Genomic DNA, 22,481 nt, shown 5'->3' on the forward strand with positions numbered 1-22,481 from the left:
TTTTGGAACAAACAGAAAAAATGACTTCTTAGTCTAATTTTCCATTTCTGTGTTTGCGGCTGGAACGTACCAATATCACCGGGGGTGGGGTGTAGTCTTCAGCAATTGTTCTCAATTTTTTTTCCGCGTGCGACCCCCCTTGTGTACGGTGCATTCCTTCGCGGCCCCCCAAAGAAATTTATGACAAAAAAACTGTTCTAAAATTTAACAATTTTAATTAAACAAAACATATTAAGTTATACAAAGTAGTGCTGTTGGTTAGTAGCCTTATTTCTTTTAGGTTTAATTACACAGAATTCATGATAAATGAATGTATTTTATAAAATGTCATAAACTGGGGTCCCCCTGGCACCATCTCGCGGCCCCCCTGTTCGAGAACCACTGGTCTACAGCTGGTCACGGACAGACAGCGCTACCATATTTATCTCCTCTATGTATATTACACATTTATTAAAATATTTTGAATAACAATAATGCCTGTAAACATTTATCTATCGGACCTCGGTTGCCGTTTTGGTTTTTATCAGTAGATGCTGATGTAACGGCCTATAAGTGCATGCACTCGAGACGTGAATAAACTTGTATCTGCCGCAGTTTAGCCTGCATAATGGCTCGAAAAGTTTAATCATGTTACCCCGAGATATTACGAGGTAGCGGGTCAGGTTTGTAACCTGAAAAGTTGCAGTTTCGAGTCTCACGGCCGGCCGCTTGTTACTGACGTGCCCTTGAGCAAGGCACCTTAACCCCATTGCACCCCAGGCGCTGTGTGCCCACTGCTCCGGGTGTGTGTTCATGACTGGCAGCGTGTGTGTTGACTACTTACTGGATGCATTCCATACTTGACAACCATGTCACTTTCACTTTTGTTTCCTTTAAAAAAAAATTTATTAGGGTATGAGCCGCGAATGCCCACCCCGTGACGCCTGCCCTATATATTGGCTAATTTACTAGCCATATTATATCCACAGTGTATACTTTCCCAGCTCTTCTACTAGCTAACGCTGTGGTCTTCAACATGGTTCCCGGGGGCACCAGTTTGCCCACACAGAGTCTGTGAGGTGCCCGCCAAAGCACATTCTATATAGCCTCCATTGTAATATTTATTACATATTTTTTATTAGCTTGGTTTCTTTTATGTATGTTAACATTTTAAACAATGGTAAAATATCAACAAGTAAAATAAAAAGTTTTGAGTAGACTATATCAAAAAGTAGACCTCCAGATTGTTTTATCCTTTGTGGTAGCCCTTGCTCACAAAAAGGTTGAAGACGGGAGACCCCTGAGCTAACGGATCAAGTGGTGTTAAAACATGGCAGTGTACTAATTAAAGTGAATAAATTTTAATTGAGTTTATTTCTTTATTACACATTACACATTCAATTCCAAATCAAAGCATTAACCACTTTGGGGTGGTTTCCCGGACAGTGCTTATCCTAGTCCCAGACTAAAATGCATGTTTGAGCTGCCTTAATTTAAAACAGTATCTACAGTTCCTGTCAATTTTTAGGTTTGTGTCAGAAACTGCATTTTTAATGTCACCCCACAAGTTTTTAATGGTGAAGAGAGATCAGATGATTGAATTGACCACTTTATAACCTTAATCCTTTTTGTCTGGAACCAGATTTTGCCCTCTTGCTTTTGTGTTTGGGGTTGTTGTCTTGTTGACAGACACCAATTTTAGGGGCATTTCCTCTTCGGCAAAGGGCAACATAATCTCTTCAAGTATTCTAATGTAGTCAAACTGATCCATGTTCCCTTGTATACGATAAATACGCCCTGGCAGTATGAAAAACATCCCAATCCCATGACTTTTACACCGCCATTACACAGTACTTTTACTTGAATTCAGTACCCGGGGGCCGCATGAGGTTCTGTCTAGTCCCCAAAAAGAAAGATTTTAATCTTATCAGGCCACAAAATGTTACACAATTTTTCTTTTGGGCCAGCTGTATATGAGGTGTCACAAGATCATCATCTTTTATCTTTCTAAAGGTTTTCAACTTTTTTAATCAAATTGCTCTGTTCTTCTGACCAATGTTTGAAACTACCCATTCAGCAGCAGATATATTTTATAACAATGGGCGAAACATTTCCCTTCTCTCTTTCTTAATGAAGGACAGAAAGAAACTGTTTTCACAGAATGAACTCATTTTAAACTTTATACTGCTATTATTTTGATCACGCCACTTTCAATAAATGAATCTATAACTCAGAGCAAGTAATGTGGATATCATTAACAATGAAAGCTCTATTGTTTTTCTATTATACTACTAATAACAATAGTGGTTTATCAGGTTACTGATTTTGCACTGCTATTTTTTTGAACACCACTGTTTATGTAGCATAAAATTATAAATGTTTGCAATTTATTCACTTTTATTAGTACACTACCATGTTTTGTAACACACTGTAGGTATGATCCGTTAGCTGGTAAAAGAGCTGTGAATGGATACACTGAGGATATCTCAAATATTAATATGGCTAGTAAATTAGCCAATAACAGGGCAGGCGGGAAACTTGTAGATTTTTGTCTTTCCCTCAAATACAACACAACAGTTACACCTTCACAAATTCTTCAGTGCAGATGCACATACCCCATTTAAAAATCACAGATTAAGAAACTCATACACTCACGTTTTTTGCTACAAATGCGGCAGTAAATATGGTGCAAAACCTATTTAGTCACACACAAATTGTGTACATTCGCAAATCATTATGTGCATCTGTGCAATGAGAGTTGCATGTGTGTACATTTTTTTTTCTCACTAAAATTGTATTTATTTATATTTTTCTAGCACAAACACAAATTTATTACTACAACTGCTTGAATCTGCTGCTACAAGTTTCGAACACTCCTTTTCGCGTGCTCTCTCTTTTACATCAAATACCTCTCTCTGAGGCAGAGTTTATTAACTACCACCATCGTTTCAGCAAGGTAAATCGCCTTTATCAAGGTATTATTTTCACCAAGTGGAGAATGATACACTCTGAATACTGTTATGTGATTGGTCCCTTTCTGTAAACCCCACCCCAACATCTAATCCTACTGGAGAGAAACAGGTGATTTAGGCCTTTTACAAAGTGCTGGCTAAAGTACAACGAAATAAGTAAAAAAAGTCCTATTTTCCATTTAAAATTAGCTAAATTCCTACTTGATATACTGGGGCAATTTTGAAGTTTATTGTTTAAGACATCAAAAGTAAACTAAATTTAGGAGCCAAAAGCCTGTTGAGAAATCAGACATTTATAAACAGGTATATCCAAACAGTTCCAACATTGTGTTATGTTAATCAAAATAAATAAAACACGAGGAATTATGACTTCAGGTCACTGGGATTAAAATAAAATATACTTTGAAATATATGTGTGGTTTTGTTCAGCTATTAGGATACTAAACAATTATGAACTATAATTAACATATTAGTATTAGCACTATGCTTTTAGATCTTTCAAATCAAAATGTTTCTAACACTTTACTACACATCACTTATCTGGCTTCTATCTTTACGTGTTAATCACATGATTAAACACAAGAGGGCAGTGTTGTCAAAAAAAGGACTATATACTCATACTGCATGAACTCTCTGAAACCATATTTAAAAAGGCATCGTCATGGTGCTCTGTTAATTATTATGAAGACATTAAAGTAATAAAAGATATTTTAAAACATCATGATATATTTTCACTTGTGGGTAAAGCACACCTTGTAGGCTACTCTATAATAGGAATGAAAAATCCCATGTGCCTCAAATTTAAAACAATATAGTTTATCGGTCAAAACATAGCAACAATACTGTTTCACTAAAACCTTCATGCAGACATTTAATGTGAAAGCTACTTTGCCTCTTTTGGGAGTCAATTGCTTCTGCTTATGTAATCATAGCAACTGAGTTTTTCTGTTTCTGTTTTTCTTATCATTTTTTGTCATCATAAGACCCAGCTTCACTCACTGAAAAAAATGATTCATTGAATTTAATAAATTTTTTTAAGGTAAGTGGTTGCAATCAATTTATTTAAGCTACATTTAAACAAAAAAGATTTGTAAAGTAAAATAAAATATAAAAATTTTGTTTAAATGTAGCTTAAATAAATTGATTGCAACCACTTACCTTAAAAAAAAATTATTAAATTCAATGAATCATTTTTTTCAGTGCTTTTTAAAGATGTTCTTTCAGAATTAGATGGTGTTCATTTTAGTTTAGTATTTCTTAATCTCACTTCTGGTTCTTGTTCATTTCTATAGCTACTGTATATTTTGCATGTCTATAAGAAAGCTCTAACATTATATGTTTGAAAATGCCACAAGGTTTAATATTTTACCGTCTAATATTTTGACATTGTTTTTGGTTTTCGAATACTTTTTGGTGCCACTTTATATTTGTATCATGGTGTTCTTGCTAGTCGTTTAGATAAGGTCATTTATATAGTTTGTAAAAACATCACTGTAGTCTCTCTGTCATTGCAAGTGTTAATGATCTGATTCTGGGCCATGTCTTATTCCATGGACTAAGAATAAATGTCTGTGTAATGTTAAAGCCAATAAATGTTAAAGGAAATATAAATATTGCTAATTTATCTAAATAGTCTTTTTGTATAGTACTGAAATTAAAAAGGTTAGGGCATGAGCAGCAACAAAAAGTTATGAATATAGGTTATTTTACTACTGTGCTAATTAATCAGATGAATTAAGCGAAAGTTAAATAAGTATTGATAAAAATAATTTAGTCTTAATGAAAAGTCTTATTTATTATTTATTGTCAGTCACATTACAAAAAGTCAATATTCATAAACATGTTATAACTATTTGTTGAACAGATATAAGAAAATAAAATTCTATAAACATTACAAACAGAAAAAAAATAAAGTGCCGTAAAAAAGCTGATATGAGATCACCATAATAACTTAAAAGCTTCTTATAAAGATGTCCTAACTTTTAATAGCTTTTTTTATTCAAACAATTAGATGATTTATACAATCATCTTCAGGAGAACATTATCAAATAAAAGAAGATAGAAGTCAGAGGAAAAAAGGAAAAGGAGAAACAAACAAAACAAAATAAAGGGGTATGTAGCTTACAATCAAGGAAAAAATAATAACAATAAAAATATAAAAGCAATGAAGGAAAGCTATCTAAGTTAAGTTGGAGTCAATAGAAATATATTTTTATGTATATCCAAAAAACTTAACACATTCTTTATTGTTAGTCAAACAAAAAGATGTGAGCAGTGAGTCAACCTCAATCAGGAAATGTGAAAAAGTAGGAATTGAGCCCATACATTTTTGCTTATGGATAAAAAAATTTGCCAAACAAAATAAAAAAGTTAAATAAATACTCTTTAGATTTGTTGAGTCAGAGTAATAGCAGATAGTATCTTTCAAGCTAAAATATTGTGCAAGGATAGGTGTATTGTTTAAATGGGAGTACAAGTCTAGACAAAATTTCTGAACGAACTTACAAAAATAGAATAAATGTATTAATGTTTAACTTTTAATAGCTACTTAAGTTGGCCCCTGACGTCATAAAGCAGAGCTGATGACGTATAGTGTTTTCCTGTAGAGGCGGGGACTGCAAGAGGGGCTTCTCTCTCTCTCCCCCTCTCGTCTACTGACCTCATACTTTTTCATCGTCTATCAAGCCTTCTTTTCCAATGCAGAGGCGCAGACGATCAAAAGCGAACAGTTGACTTTCTGGGATATTATATTATATAGCGGACGGGACGGGTCCACAATGGATTATTCGGTGTGATTTGTTTCGACTGTAGGATTAATAAGAAACTATCTCATTGTTTAGGAGTAAAAGAAGGATACACGTTGACAAAAGACGCCTATGAGGCTCCGAAAGTGAAGGGAAAAAATAAAAGCCATAAGGTAAAGTTGTAATATGTCTATCAAATTAAATGACGCGATCTCTTCTTTGTGTTTTATGGTACTATGTTAAAAGCAAACGCTAAAGTGTTTCTTAAAAAAAGATATTTGTGTGATGTATGTAAAGAGAGAAATATGTGTTGAAGTTGCTCGTGTCGCTGCGCACGCGTGAATAACGGTCCGCGTTACAGATATTTTTGGGTGGGTTTATAAAAAGACCTTCAGCTTCTTGTACTGTAGGTCGACCAGTAGTCTCAAATATAAGCTACAGTTGTACTTTTATGTTGCATTTTCGCAAGCTGTACCAAAAATTCAACCACATTTTCTGTTGTTTATAGTTTTTATGTCCCGTCTGTTTTTCCCATCAATATAAATGTAGCACGCACATCCACACTTGTTGCTAAGGAGAATTGTCAATCAAATTTTCATAAAACTTTTAAAATGTATTTTCATTTATATAGGATCCTTTATTTGTTTATTTATATTTTTACATCTTAAAAATTACATTTTCAATGTTCTGACGTATAAAGGAAAAAGCAGCTATGAATTATAGAAAGTGTATGACGTCATTCGATGTATCAGTAAATTAATGCTTACGTCAAGCTGCAGCATTTTTTTGAGTACAGCAATTAAATAATGAAAAACAACATTGGTCATCTTGTTTAGCTTGATTATTTGCATAAATTAATAAACAAGCAAATGTAATTTGAAGTCTGGGGCTGCCATTGCTAGCTAATGGATTTTTCAATGTTAAGCTACACAAGAACATTTAGGTGGCATTCAGTATATTAAACACTTACCATTGGTATTGTTTTAGACTTCAAAAGTCATTGAATATACATGTTAAACTCTACAAATTGTCTTTCCTTTCCTGACCAGATTTACAAATTACTATAAATTAATTCACCATATATTGGGCAAAAGAAAAAAGTTACCTGCATTAGACAGATTAAATGTAAAAGGTTTGCTTTGGATAAAGGCATGAATAAATGTAAAACTAAATGCATTGTTTCCTTACAAATACTCATTTGTGGATCCTGTTTACAGTCAGTTTCTAAAAAAAGACCACAGGAGGTTTGAGATTGATCATTTTGTCTGCTTCCTAAAGCTGTCCGGATCCATTTTACACGATCATTTAAAATGTCAATAGGCCAGGAAACAAACTACATTGAATAATTGGATTCGGTTTTACCCTTGTACCCATTTTAATCTGTAAAGGACGTCTGGTGTCTTTGTCCTAGTGAGCAACCTTGCATCTGACAGAAGAGGAGATATATTTTAATCATGTAAGTGGATGGCTGCACTCTAGTAGATAAAACAAATCAGGTGTTTTTGTGTGTGTGTGGTCAGTAGCATCTGTCAGCGTGACCTTTAACCTTAACAGATGCCGAACAGAATAAAACTTTATATTTGGACTTTTAACAGAGTAGGTGTGTCACCACTGAGGTTGTTTAGAGGGTCTTGTTTTGTAATTCCGATTTGTTGGTTATTTAAAAATGTTTAAATGTTGATGAAAACATCTAGGTACATGTGATAGTGTCACACATGTTGTGGTTTGTTTTTCTATGAGAGGTTTGTTTTTGTTGGGGTGAAAAGGAATTTTTAAACAAACTGAGATCCAGGGTTTATTTTCAGACTTGTTTTGAAGTTAAGAGAGTTATTTTCAACCCAGCATTGGGTCAAAAAGGGACAAACCTAGCCGTTGGGTTGTAATTTAACCTATGCTGGATTGTTTCAAACTAAAATGGTGGGTTATTTTAACCCATTGTTGGGTCAGATTTGATTTACACAAGGTTCCCACGGGTCCTTGAAATCCTTGAAAGTTTTTGAATCTGGGGGAAAAAATTCAAGGCCCTGGGAAGTTTTTGGAAGTATACATACATAGATACAAGTCATTGAAAGTGCTTGAATCTATTTTATGCAAGAAGTTTTCTGGAAAAAAATCTATATTATTCCCTGTGTAGTGTAGGAAAATACCATAAAATTCTAGACTTCTTAAGCACACGTGCTAAACTGTTCGCTTTAAATGCTTATATCTTCTGTATGCTAATGTTGATTCATATCTTTGTTGCATAGTTGACACATGAAAACGTCTCGGGTTACGTATGTAACTGTTGTTCCCTGAGAAGGGAACGAGACGCTGCGTCTCCCTTACCATACTTCCTGCATCCCTGTAATGCCGTCTTTGGCAATATTTCAGATAGCGATATACTTCCAGGGTCCCACGTCACCCAGTCTTTGTCATTAAGCCTCACCATTGGTTGAATTTGATATACACATTTAGACACACTTACCCCTGGAGGCAAAGTGTCACCGCAGTGACGCAGGTTCAAGCTCTCACTTGAAATTTGTCCCCACATTTAGTCCTTGAATTTGAGGGTATTAGACCTGGAAAGTCCTTGAAAAGTCAATGAATTTGAAGTTAACTAAGGTGTGGTAACCCTGTATACACATTTTCTGGGTTAATTTAGCTAAATTAACGGCTAATTTGTCCCTTTTTGCATACACACTCATAGTTAAGTAAAGTTAAAGATTACGGTTATGCCAGACTGAGTTTAGTTTAACTATTTTATACATTAAGGAATAATATTAAATTGATCTAAAACATAAAATATACATGAATAGTTGTCTGATGTACATGGTAAGCAAAAGTTGCAATGCATTTTTTAATTCTTCTAACTTCATTTGACAGTATTACTGATCTCTCAACCAACCTTGTTGGCTACTTAACAGTTTTAAAATACATTTTGTATTACATTGGTAAACATGATTTACTCCACACCTGTGTTTAAAGCTTGACTTATACATCTATTGAATTCTGAATCTGATCCAAGCATTGTTTTCCTGGCAGGTTAAATTACACTGCAGTAGGAATAGAGATAGACCTTAGGCAGCCATTATTTTTAGCTGATCTTTGATCCGGCATCCAGCAATCGAGAGATATTGTCTTTATAGATGTAGGCAAGTTCAAAAGCAAAAATAATAGTGCAAGTTTTTTCGAAACAGTCAAAACGGAGCTTTAAATCCTTCTTAAAAGACACAAATTAAACATATATTCTTCCAAAATGTACGATTTCTCTTATTAGGGTCTGGTATAGGAATGAGTCTTATTGAATGTGATGAATGTGGTTGTGGGTCTTTTTTATTGAGATTTATATATCATCTGAATGTTAAAAAAATAAACTTTTCATTAATAGAATAGGACAGTATTTGAGATACAACGATTTAAAAACCTGAAAGTTGAGAGTGCAAAAAAAGAAATATTGAGAAAATTACATTTAAGTTCAAAGTCCAAATAAAGTCCTTAGCAATGCATATTAATGAAAAGGTTAAGCACTCTTTACTTGCTTTCCGCTGTAATGACTGGGACTAAAATTGGGAAATTGTAAGCTTTCACATAAACCAAACTTGAATTGGAAATCCCCAAGGAACGGGTAGCAAAGCGAAGTTTGTAGGCGAGTTTCTGATTAAATTTATTGTGATTTTGCTGAATCCACTCACAAAAATAAGGTTTTGATATGTCTTTAGTACGAAATTGACAAAATATCTTAATGGAATATGATCTTTATATGATATACTAATGATTTGTGGCATAAAAGAAAGATCGATAATTTTGCCCCACGCAAGGTATTTTTTGTTTTTTCTACAAATATAACCATATGTGGTCCAGATAGGGCTGGGTATTGATTCAGATTGATTCAATTTCGATTCAAAAGCTATCAAATCAATTCAATTTCCATTCTCGGATTGATTTACGATTTCGATTCTCGGAACAGTTTTTATACTCGATTCCCGATTCAACTCAATTAATACAGATTTAATACAAATACTATATTTATAAAAAAGAACAGTGAAGATAAGTTTACAAGTGGGTAAATAATAAAAAGAAATAAATAGCCACAAACCTGTATATTAAACTCTTTTATTTTAGGTACACTTGGGTACCTAAACTTGGGTAATTTTATGTCTTCCTCCTTACTTTATTTATTAGGATATGCATTTCAAAAAACCTGTCAAGAATCTGTGTAGAACATGTCATGTTTAACCCCATGCTTTAATAATGTTGCAATGCGTATTAATAGCTTAAAATAGATGTCATTTTTATCACGTAAAATAAGCTTTAATATTTTTCTTATGATTTGTAGCATAAATGTGATCTTGCTTCACTTTGCAATATATATAGCCTAGTTGTACTGTTGTTACTTCTCGTAAGTCATATTGAAAGCATAAAAACGGACCCCTTCTAATCTGATCATCTTGTTTGTTCCCACCCTGTTTCCTATAAGCAGTGCGCTCCTCCCTGATTTCGGTTCTTACTGATCTCTGTAGCCATTAGCTAATGACAAAAGAGCCTTTTTTGGCAGTGTACAATGTGAGCCCTTTTCATGCAAGCCAACAGAAGTCAAACACAGTAAATTTGCACGAAATTGACCTGCAATGGCATGCGGTAAATGTAGTGTTGTGTAGCTTGCAGTTAACATTATCAGCATACCAATCTCATACAGGAACCTTTAAGAAAACAATTAATATTTATTCAAATGCTTGGCTGAGGTGTGCAATATACTCATATATAATGCACAACATTTCCACAACTATAACAATGACAATAAAGAGGTATCGTTTGGATATCTTTTATTTATTTATTTATTTTGGCTGATGAATAATAAAACAACAACAACCTATTCAAATTAAAAAGGCTTGTGCATTTAAAATTAGTAACTGCAGTGTGTGAGCTTACAGTAAAGATAACATTATTATCATTCATAGTTTGGAAACACGTAATCCTCATTTATTAGATTTTTTTATTATATAACAGTAAACTCATTAAAATCATAATAGCACGAATAAAACTATAGGAATTATGCAATGAATAAAAGTATCCAAAATAAATCAATACTATGTTAAATTTGATCACCTCCTGACGTGTAGTCACTTTTATTTAGAATTTGCAAAATCGTATTTGTGGCATTTTATCAAGAAGCTTCTTGAGGTGTCACCTGACATGATTTAAAAAAAAGTTAATGTTTTGTTACCCGAACACATTTGTATAGGTCGCGCATAAGCATACAGAATAATGAAGTATGTAGCCAAGGAGATGCATTGCATTTTGTCACAATATACGTGGAACGTATGTTCGTACGAGTCAAATAAACTATGCTTTCCAAGGCTGTGCATTTGACAGCATCTGTATGTTCGCGTACACGTAAAAAAACGTCTCAGGTTACGGATGTAACCCTGGTTCCCTGAGAAGGGAACGAGACGCCGCGTTGCCATAGCAACGCTTTAAGGCGTTCCCCAAAGCGTTGCTATGGCGACACAGCTCGAGTTCCTCGAAAGGGAACTAACTATATTTCGGGCTTAAGATATCCATTTAAAAAAATCTTTTTTTTAAATAAAATTTTACTTTTCTAATGAAATAAATAAATATGTTTGTCAACTATATAATTTAAACATACATCAACAGATTTTTAAGATCATGGGAAACATTTCAATCACAAACTTTTGACATGTACTGTAGTTACTGGTAAAGTTATAGTTTTCGATCATAAAAACTATTCCTATTTCCTGTAAATAGGAAATGCAGAACATATTAAATTCTTTCCCCACCAGCATTTTTTTTTCAAGTTACCAGCCAGCGCCAGCATTTTTCATGATTTCCACTAAAGTTTAATGCTAAATATTTAAATAAACATAGCCTACAATATATTAAATCAAAGAACAGACAAAAAACGTACATCCTACCGTCTTCGGTTATTTGGTAAATGGTAAATGGACTGCATTTATATAGCGCTTTCACAGAGACATGGCCATCCAAATCGCTTTACAAGTTGCCTCACATTCACCCATTCACTCACTCATTCATACACCAACGTTTATTTGTTTATTACCTCTTAAATATGGGTAGGTTTCTTCAAAAACACCAAATTTTGAGCAAAAAGCTGAGATAATTCCATTTTTGTGAAGGACTTTTCATAGAGATCAGAGCGATCCTCAAAACATACACGGACATACAGCTGTTTTCCAGGGAAGGCAGGGAAGAGTTTTTTCTTAATTGACGAATTAATATTCAAGCGTATCTGTCAAATAAAGAAGACTACCTGAAATACAAACTACTGGGTTAGATCTTACACTTAGCCATGTGGGGTAAATTGTCACCAGGAGACAGTTGCTGCTATATAAACTGCATTTGGTTTAATGTTTTATAGCTGTAGTAGATCCATTGCCAGTTGAAACAGATCTGGAAAGAAATCAATCTCAGAGATTTTTGTGCTTGGAAAAACAACTGCACCATATTTTCACAGTAGTTCTCCATAAATTCACAAAATCCAGTCTCTAACATAGACATTGCTTTTCAGAAGCGGAGTAAACTAATCTTTTCACATAGCCAGGAGTTAATGGGTTAATTAAATATCTTTACAATTAATATTAATATTAAATTGTTAAAAAATAGAACATACAGGTATGTAATGGCTACTTTAAACATAAAATTCATTGAAAATGAGACGGACCAGTTAGCCTTTGTTTTTATATTCTATAATGGCTGATAAGCATGCTTATGTATTTCTTCAATGCCAACTATAATCTAATTATCTATAGTGTTTGGTATGTCACCAAAATATACCAAATATGTCCTTTTACATGAAGGTTGGATGTCCCTTGAAAATACTGGTGATGTCTTGTTTTATGGCTTTCACAGAGAGAGGCTTTTGGCCAGACTGCATGCTGGTAATGTGTGATTGGGGAAGATTCCTGCAAAGCAAGAGAGAAAAAGCCAACGCAACGCTTAAATGGGACTACTCAGGCAGAAGCAGTTGTTTGTAAGATAATACTAAAGCCTCCAATGTCTGCATCAGGTCTCAGAGGATGACAAAATATATCATGCCCCTCAGTGTATTCTGTACATTATATGTTGTAGCTTTAAAGGAGGGGGGTTGATTTTAAACCATGTCTTCAATTTGATTCATTTAGATTGAATCTGGTTTACTGGTGTTAGTGGAGATGCTGGGAATGGGGTTTACATTCCTTTGTTCTGGTAAAAGGGTAAACACATCTCAGAGATTTCAGGGTTTTTTAAAGAAGATGGTTGAGTTTGTGGTAAACTACATATGGAGGAAAAGATGAAATGAAAGGGTGGTGCTCAGGGTGGGACCAAGATAGTTGGTTTGGGCGTTTCGTTGTACTTGTGAGAGTTGTACTTGTTTTTTTTAACATGCGATAGCTACAGCAACATCTACACATTTGTGACATTTGTGAAGTATGGCATATTCAGTGGTATTATACAATGCGTTAATAATTCATAGACCACCCATGCAAACTATTTCTAGGAACCAGTATATAATTGGAACTTAGGGATTGGCTTTTTCATTTGAGCCAGTAAGCCACAGTGTTGGCAACGTTACTTTAAAAAAGTAATGAGTTATAGTTACTAGTTACTTCTCAAAAATAGTAACTGAGTTAGTAACTGCGTTACATCATTATAAAAGTAACTAATTACCAGGCAAAGTAACTATTGCGTTACTTAAAAAAAGTTCAAATATTTCAAATAACTTGGATGCCCCCAATATAACATTTGTTGAATGAATTAGACACTAAAGAGAAACCACTAATTTTGTCCCTTACGAAAATTAACCATGGTTTTGCTACAGTTAAAACCAAAAAACATGGTTACTGCAGTAAAACCATGGTTACCACAAAATAACCATGGTTTTGACAACAAACCATAATTCACTATGGTTACTGTACTAAAACCATGGTTTTACTGATAGCAATCAATACGCCAAAAAACATGGTTACTGCACTTTTACCACAAAAACCCCTGGTTAATTTTCGCAAGAGGTGGCAGCATGTGACGATGTGGGGTGCTTTATTAGATCAGAATTACAGACGTGAAGAGGCTCTTTCTTACTCTGCATAAGTTGCACATTACATAAACATTCTTGCGTTTCACCACAACGATGGAAAACAAAGTAGTGCTTATTATACTTTGTGTTTGCGACTGCTACCTTTGAGTTTGTTGTACTTGTCATCGCTCTGTCATTGCGGGTGTGGGACTCGCGGACTGCAGCGCGAGGTCCGGGCTGCCTGTGAGTGGCTAGCAGCATCAACCGCTGCTCGTTGAGAAGAGAGAGCGATACATGCTCTCGCGTCAGTCTCCAACCACGCCAGAAAAGATCGCTCGATTTGTCCTAGTCGCTTTTAGTAAATAAAGTCGCTAAAGGGGTTTAGAAAGTTGCTAAACCTAGTAACAAAGTCCCCAAGTTGGCAACACTGCACTGAACTTCTCGGACTGTGCATGTGTTTGCATATGATCTCTGCCTGCCTCTGGTTGGCTAGCGATGGAAAGTAAGCCAATCATCACCGCTTATGTGGTTTTCCCACCCCCTCTAACACACACACACACACACCAATCAGCATCAGTTATGTGTCTCTCAGCCCCCAACACAAACACACACTAGAGACAAACATTGCCTGTCTGCATGAGAGAACCTACTCTGGTGAAAATCGCTTTAGTGAGATTAATTATAGTAACGCGAAGCATTTATTGTCAATAAAGGTAACGGCGATATAACGGGAGAAACCGTAATTTATTTGATTACTCGTTACTGAAAAAAATAACGCCGTTAGTAACGCCGTTTATTTATAACGCCGTTAGTACCAACACTGGTAAGCCACCACCTAAAAACCACCCAAGACACCACCATTTATGCATTGGCAGATGCTACTATCCAAAGTGAATAACAGTAAACTTGAAGTATGAGTTTCCTGGAAATCAAACCGACAACCTTTGCCTTGTAAATGATGTACATTATCACTTGAGCTGAATATGAAATTCTAGTTGCTTGTGTACATACAGCTTTGTGGTTGGACATTTCTTGCTCCATTTATGTCGATTTTGAATTGTGTGAGGCTATTTATTGTCCGATGGGGCAGAAAGTGGTATTGACCCAGTCTGACTGTGATAGATGGGCTGATCTTGAGCATTAGCATGGTCAATACTCCCTTAAAGGCTGCTTTTATAGAACAAATAAGTGTTATTCGCTTTTTTAGCCACATTCATAGTTTGATGTTGAACTTTGGATGTGATAAAACAGGTATTTGTTCGTTTTAAAATCATTTTGATACCAAGCATACTTCAAATAGTTTTGCTCTTGTGGCTTAGCTTGTAGAGCATGGCAATAGCAATGCTGAGGTTGTGGGTTTGATTCTTCTGAATGTACATACTACTGATAAAATTCATGAATATTTACCTTTTACAGTACGTCATTCCAGTGCCTGCCACCATTATGAGTACCTACCGAGTATTGGCTAGCTTGCTACGATTTATGAATTTCTTATCTTTTACTGTCTATGATTCTTACGGATACGGGAAATGGCTACGAAAGACAACATTTCGAACCTCAACTGTCATGAAAAGAAACGCTACTTTTAAAAATATCTTGGTTAGGGTGTGATACCTACTCGAACTACCACTATTCTTACAACAAAAGAATGCACGACACAACATGAAACTTTGCTCGAAGTATCACCTGGATCTGTACACATGAACGCGAGCATTTCATTGTTTGTGTACACAGAGTTTACCAAAAAGAAAGGTTTTGAACAACTGACTTGCTGTTATGGTGTCCGCTCGCCATCTTGCCAGACATAAAGAATCGATCTCCGAATGCGAATGAATGAATCTCATATGAGGCTCCTTTTTCAACTAGAAGGTCAATATTGTTTTTCATTTGCGAGAAAACAACTAATTATCTGTGCATTTATATGGAACTATGATTTTGGAGCTATCCATCTTTACTCTCCTCCCTTCTTACGTCACATTCGGAGATCGATACATCTTGACTGCCAAGATGGCGGCGAGCGGACACCAAAACAACCAAAGTCAGTTGTTCAAAACCTTCCTTTTAGTAAACTCTGTGTACACAAACAATGTTCTCAATGCTTGAGTTCACGTGTAGAGACACAGATGGTTTTGGTAATAGGACTGAGTTTTTAGCATAGATTTAACAAATACATGAACTATAGCTGCATTAAATATGTGCTAATAGCATGGAGACACTAAGCAAATTCTAGTGATTTACCAATTTTACCAACTCTTTCCTCGGCAGCATTTTTTTTTTTAAATTGCCAGCCAGCGCCAGCATTTATTATGATTTTCACAAAAGTTTAATGCCTTCCAGAAAATGTTTTTTTAAATATATCAACATACAATATATCAAATGAAAGAGACCCTCTGCTTTAAAAAAATAACGTTTCATCCTATCTTCATTTGTTTCTTAAAAAATACCAAATTTTAAGCAAAAAGCTGAGATAATTGCCTTTTTGTGAAGGACTTTTGTTAGAGATTAGATTCATAGCGATGATCCAAACATACACACAGCCTGTACTGTTTTTAAATCAGTGGATGCTAAAGTGTTTTATAAGTTGGATAAGAGCGCCACCTGATGGATAATAGCGGAATAATGGATTGCTACAAAAAATTCGTCATTGGCAGGGAAGCGTTTTCTCTTAATTGACGAGTTGACTCTTCAATGGTGGGGAAAGAGTTAAAAAACAAAAAATAATAAAGGTAACATCCTGAAATCCTGCGCACTCAAATGTAAATTTATCTAAAATATCATGACTTTTTTAATGGAAAATAATATTTAAAGCAAAGATGGAATATGGACCCACACACAAAGAAAAATAAAGATATGTGAAGAATGTTATGCTTTATGTAAATGTAATGTATAGAGATAGAAAGCAGGGATGGATTAAAATAGTGTAGTTTTTATTAATGTTTTTAATTCTATAGTTTAAATTTGGTGTTGGATTAACATGCATGACACTTTGCTTAATAATAAAAGGTATTTTAGAGTGAGTTTTTATACATATAATGTAATGTTGACAGAAATGGCACCGATTCAGTGGAATGGCCCATAAATAGATCTTGGAGTGAACAAGAGAGGGAAGAGAGATTTTACCCAGGCAGATTTTAAATCTGGACTCCATTACAGCCCCTTAAATGTATGTTATGTCATGTTTGTTCATCTTCTCAGAAAAGAGGATGAACTAAGGGCATTAATTTTTTTACATTTGGTCTAATTCCTCTTTTATAGTCCACTGGAACAGAGAAGAAAAAATGATTAAGTGTAAGAGAGTTGTTTCCACAGATCAGTTCAGGGGTTTGAAGTCTGCCTGAACTGGAGGTTGGATTTCAGTGTCCCAGATGGAAGGGCCGTCCCCTTCCTGTTTATTTTATTTTCTTCTTTGTGTGTGTGTGTGTGTGGTTTTTTTTTTTTTTTTTGCAAAATAAAGTCTTGGTGTTTATGAGTGTGCCAAAGAAAACTACAGTAGGATAAGAATCGAGTTGAGTTTGCTCAGTAGTAATTTCAAGAGGACTGATAGTGATTTCATTCCCATGATGCTTTTTGTAGCCTCCCCCCTCTGCCTCTGCATTCCTGTGTCCAGCTGTAAAACCTCATTGAACAGAAACAGCCATGTTGTGTTTCTTTCTGTTCAACACCTCACTGGTTTTTAATAGGCATGCCTTACATACAAGCGTTTACATAGGGGGTAAAGAATGGACCTTTATTGGCTCAGTGAGTTAAGATAAACTAGTATTGACTAGGGTCATTAAAAAATGATAAATCAATAAATAAACTAGTAAATTTATTGACAGATCAAAGAAACAAACACTTCTAAATATGGATAAATAGGTAAAGTTTTTGCAACTTTTACAGTATACTAGGACTGAATAGCTTCTGAGTTTAACTCCAGTGTGATTTCACAGAGCCGCTGTAAACTCTTGGTGACACACAGGCTAATCTGGTCTCTGTCCGACATGCTGTCTGTACACTGTGTGTAATAAAAGCACACACACTCATACACACTCGCTTACTAACAGTGACTGAATTACACAGGACTTTACTTATAGAGTCAGTGTAACAACTGCAGTGTTATAAGGTTACTTATGATGATTTAATCTCATCTGCCACAGTTCCCACAGTGGCCCACTTTAGTGTTTTAAAGGGTGGGATTCCACTAAAGCCACCTCATCTCTGCCCATTCAGCTTAATGGAAACCACATGCACTACATTCAGTGGGGGAGTATAATGGACATTTTCAGTCTCACAGTAGACGCCCCTCGTGTGCTAAAAGTGTTTTTGTTTCTAGTCAATCCATAAAACAACTAATTCTGTTTATGATTTTGACTTTCTTTTGATTCCAAGATGTGGTCAAGACTTTTAGGGCCATATATAATTAACACGGCAAATTAGCATAAGAGTGCAATAAAAAAATAAAACGCAGGAAATTTCTTCCAGTTTTCTTCAGGTGGAAAATTTTAATTTCCATAATGACCTACATGTGCAGCGCAAATTGGCATATGATTTAAGACATGCTTTTTACATAAATACCAGTACCAAAAGTAAAGGGTGCATGAATACCAGTACTTTAGTAAATTGCATTGCATGATTCATTTTAATACTCTGCTCCCATAAATTTTGCGTCTGAATATGCAATAAGGTAGGTACGCGACAATCTCGGCTGTCATGGCTGTCAATTTTGTTCCTCTCAACGAAACTTCGGATTACCTCAAGCGACGTGCAGAGTAAAAACATTCTTGAAATGGTAACTTACATTTAGTTTAATTGCTAAACTACAAGTGAACGGAATTTCAATGAATTTGAACGATGCACAAGGGTTGTTTTACCACCCACAAAAATGGAAAACAATGGGACAAAATAAGGTGATGATTTTTGAGTTGGCCAGTATTTTGTTATTCTTGAACCCATAGACGTGGTCTTGATGTCATTGTAAAGTTTTTTTCAAGCTCTTTCTATCTGAACAACTAGTTTTAGCATTTAACCATGTTTAAAATTTTTGTCACATACCTAAATAAAGTCAGTCGCATACCTTTCCAGTACAAATTAACTTTGGTTAAACCTGACAATAGTTGTTTAACGGCACACAAGGCGTTTGCGTAAGCTTTTAGTAAATCTGTTCTTAAGGGCATTCCATTGTCCTGTAGTGTACACCTAAAAGTTGACTTATTTATTAAATTATAATGCGCAAGAAAAAAAAGGTGACTACATATGTGTGTGTGTGTGTGTGTGTGTGTGTGTGTGTTTGTGTGTATTTAAAAGAAATGTTAATTCACTCCCAGCAAAACAGACCAAAATATTAAAATAAATCATCTCGTCTGTACAAAAATTATGTAGCCTGACGTTGTCATACTCAATTCTAGTCAGAATTTGAGTCTGATACTGCTTCATTGGGCTATGATTATGGGGCGTGTCTCAACCGAAAAATGCCTCTGCACTCAATTGGACAGACCTACGACCAATAGACCTAACTCCGTTAGTGTGTGACGTTTGTTGAAATGGCGTCTTTAGCAGCCTGACCGAACTGCTAGTTATTTCGCTACAATGACACTAACACTGTGATTATACTAAGTCTGAGTTAGCGAACGTACATCAACACCTACTATGTTTACAACATTTCATTTATATCACAACATTAAGTATTTACTAAGTCATACAGTCAGACTATCTCTTAGGTGAACTTCATTCACAACGATACCCATTACTGTCACTGTAATCCGTGTCATGTTTTGTGTCTGTTCTATATTGTCATCACCTGGACACTTGTTAATTATCACATCATTCATTCCACCTGTGTGTCATTAGTCTTTGTGTATTTATACCCTTGTCTCTGCCATACTCCCTGCCGGATCATTGTCTTTGCTACCACGTTTGTACCCTGTTCATCTGTTCCTGTGTTTTACCTACCTGTTGTTATTTTGATTCCCGTGTTTTGTTTACTATGTTATTTATATTAAATGTTATCCTTTTATGGTGAACCCAGCACTTGCGTCCTCACTCCTGTTACCAGTCGTGACAGAATGATCCGGCCAGACTGGACGCAGCGGGTTCACGGAGGGCGGCTCCCCCAGGAGTTTCGTAGAGGGGGAGTAGTGACATCGGGGTTCATTCTCCACCAGCCCCGATGTCTCTTGGGGACCACCGTGAGCGATCGCTCGCTCCTGCGGGCCTGCGGGAGGAGGATCGGCCCAGGCAGTCCCCCAACGGTTGAGTCGTCGTCGTCGACGGTCCCTCGGAGGACCACCGTCCCGCTCGTAGGGGGATCCGGAACGGACCACGCCCGATCATTTCCCCGGGGTGGCTACCGAAGTGAGGGTCCCCATTTCCGCGAGGGGACGGGAGATGACTTCCGGGGGGCATCGGATCGTCGGCGATTCCCAGGAGGGGGGTAATTCGTCTGCCTCGGTTCTCGGAGCGATCGCTCCGGTTCTCCTGGCGCAGTCCGGCCCACCGTCCTGTTGGTTTCGTCCCGGCGGCTGCCGGCATCGCCAGGGTTCCCAAGCCCTCCACCCCTCCCTTGGACTCTCGCTACCAGACTTTGTTTTTGTTTTGTGGTTATGTGAGTGTCTGGTAGCCACTCGTAGAGGGAGGGGTTATGTCACGGTAATCCGTGTCATGTTTTGTGTCTGTTCTATATTGTCATCACCTGGACACTTGTTAATTATCACATCATTCATTCCACCTGTGTGTCATTAGTCTTTGTGTATTTATACCCTTGTCTCTGCCATACTCCCTGCCGGATCATTGTCTTTGCTACCACGTTTGTACCCTGTTCATCTGTTCCTGTGTTTTACCTACCTGTTGTTATTTTGATTCCCGTGTTTTGTTTACTATGTTATTTATATTAAATGTTATCCTTTTATGGTGAACCCAGCACTTGCGTCCTCACTCCTGTTACCAGTCGTGACAATTACGTTGGCTTCAAAAAATATCGGAGCCTAGCATGTCCCTTCACTTATTCAGCAGCCACGATTCCGGGCTTCCGAAAAGACGCTGGTAACAACCGCTAATTATATCCATCTCGTCATGCACGCCGAGTTGCATCGCAGTGATACCCATTTCAGTTGCTTCTTTAACTTGGTCCTCCATAAGTGTGACCAAAGGAGAAACAACGACAATAGGGTTTTCAAGTCCCGTTTTCATAGCAACCATCAGAGCTAGCTGATAAATGAAACGTTTGGCGAATCCCGTAGGGAGGACGGAAAAAACATCAACAAATGCCTTGATTGCGTTTCTATGTCCCTCTTTTAAAATCAATGCTCTGTAGATATCTTTTAGACACACATTTGAATTCTACAGCTGCAGCCATTTCGTCGTAAACAGATTCAACACACGCGGTCTTTGGTGACGTGGTTGATTACGTTACTGTTGATCATCTGTCCATCATCGTATAGAGCCCGCCCTGACAATTTGATTGGTCGACGAGCTTTGGGTCTCGCATAAGCTCCTCAACGGAAAAACCCCAGACCGATCTTCCCGTTTTCAAAATGTTGTGGGCGGGGCTAAGATCGGCTGGCACCCAGGCTACAAATTATGTGTACACTGTCAAAAATAAAGGTACAAAAGCTGTCACTGGAGCAGTACCCTTTTAAAAAAGATCATAATATGTTCCATTTAGGTATATGTATCTTTAAATTATCAATATATGTATATGTACCTTTGAGGTACCAATATGCACTCTTTGGGTAGGTGTACCTTTTTGAAAGGGTACTGTCCCAGAGACAATTTTGCACCTTTATTTCTGAGAGTGTCTGTGAAAACCCAGCTTAAGTCATATCTTGTTTTCTACATAAAATCATCCTACATAATGTAAAGAGCATTCAGTGAATATAACCTTGAAATCTTGAATATTGACTGAGTAAGACCATGTCAAAGATTAAAATCAATGTAAAATCAAAACACAGACAGGGTCACAGTGTTATCCAGTCAAATGCTTTCTACAATGAGAATGTACACTTCCTAGCCTGGTTAGCCAGACCTACATCAAGATGTAAGGTCTGGCAACTCTTCACACAAACGGCTCAATGCAAGGGGCGGGATATAAGGTTGTCCCTCAAAATGCCTCTGTACGCAATAGGATAGCGCTATGACCAATCAGAGCAACGAAGAAGGTGACGTATGAGTCCCCTGCGTTTCCCCACCAGTGGAGCTAATTGATATATCAAACTTTTACCGTAACCAGTCGGCAAAACTCCAAACACATCTTTCTTGCTTAAAAAGGACTTCAGTAGGGTTATTTGCTCTTCTCTCAAAGAAAAACATAAGTCTAAGTCCTCCAGAGTCGCGGCCAAAGCCGCTTCAAAAAAAAGCTGTTCCAAACACATCTTTCTTGCTTAAAAAGGACTTCAGTAGGGTTATTTGCTCTTCTCTCAAAGAAAAACATAAGTCTAAGTCCTCCAGAGTCGCGGCCAAAGCCGCTTCAAAAGAAAGCTGTTCGCCAGCAGCAGCAGCCATTCTTTGTTTTCAAGTAGGAACCGCACAGGCAGCTCTGTCGTCATCATGTTAAGCCCGCCCCACAGACGCTACACACGATGTGATTGGCCTGACCAAATTTTGGTTTTTGGAGCTGTTAAGTGTATTGTGAGTGCCTAGACTAAACCCTGGCAGCAAATATATTTTGCGGCCGCTAGGGTGCGTCTAGATTTCTAGGCTATACACTTCCTCTAAAAACAGTAAAAATACCACCACAAGATCATTACATGATGGTGAAGGAAATAAAGTGTGTGGTGTTGTGGTTTTCGTCCATATTACAAG

At 36.5% G+C, this 22,481-nt stretch overlaps 1 protein-coding gene across 3 annotated transcripts in view; it reads left to right on the forward strand.

Moving 5' to 3' along the window:
- The first annotated feature begins 5,595 nt into the window (after positions 1–5,595).
- The window catches only part of itgb1a (integrin, beta 1a), a 70,763-nt gene continuing 53,877 nt past the window's right edge, over positions 5,596–22,481 (forward strand). For 2 of the 3 annotated variants that reach the window (XM_073864311.1, XM_073864312.1), the window contains exon 1: positions 5,597–5,868. The gene's annotated coding sequence lies outside the window, so the exon portion shown is untranslated. Of the gene's footprint in view, positions 5,869–22,481 lie in introns of all 3 variants that reach the window. The other variant, XM_073864313.1, reaches the window with a different exon arrangement.

This window comes from Misgurnus anguillicaudatus, chromosome 25, assembly GCF_027580225.2.
Source record: "Misgurnus anguillicaudatus chromosome 25, ASM2758022v2, whole genome shotgun sequence".
Classification (NCBI taxonomy): Eukaryota; Metazoa; Chordata; class Actinopteri; order Cypriniformes; family Cobitidae; genus Misgurnus; species Misgurnus anguillicaudatus.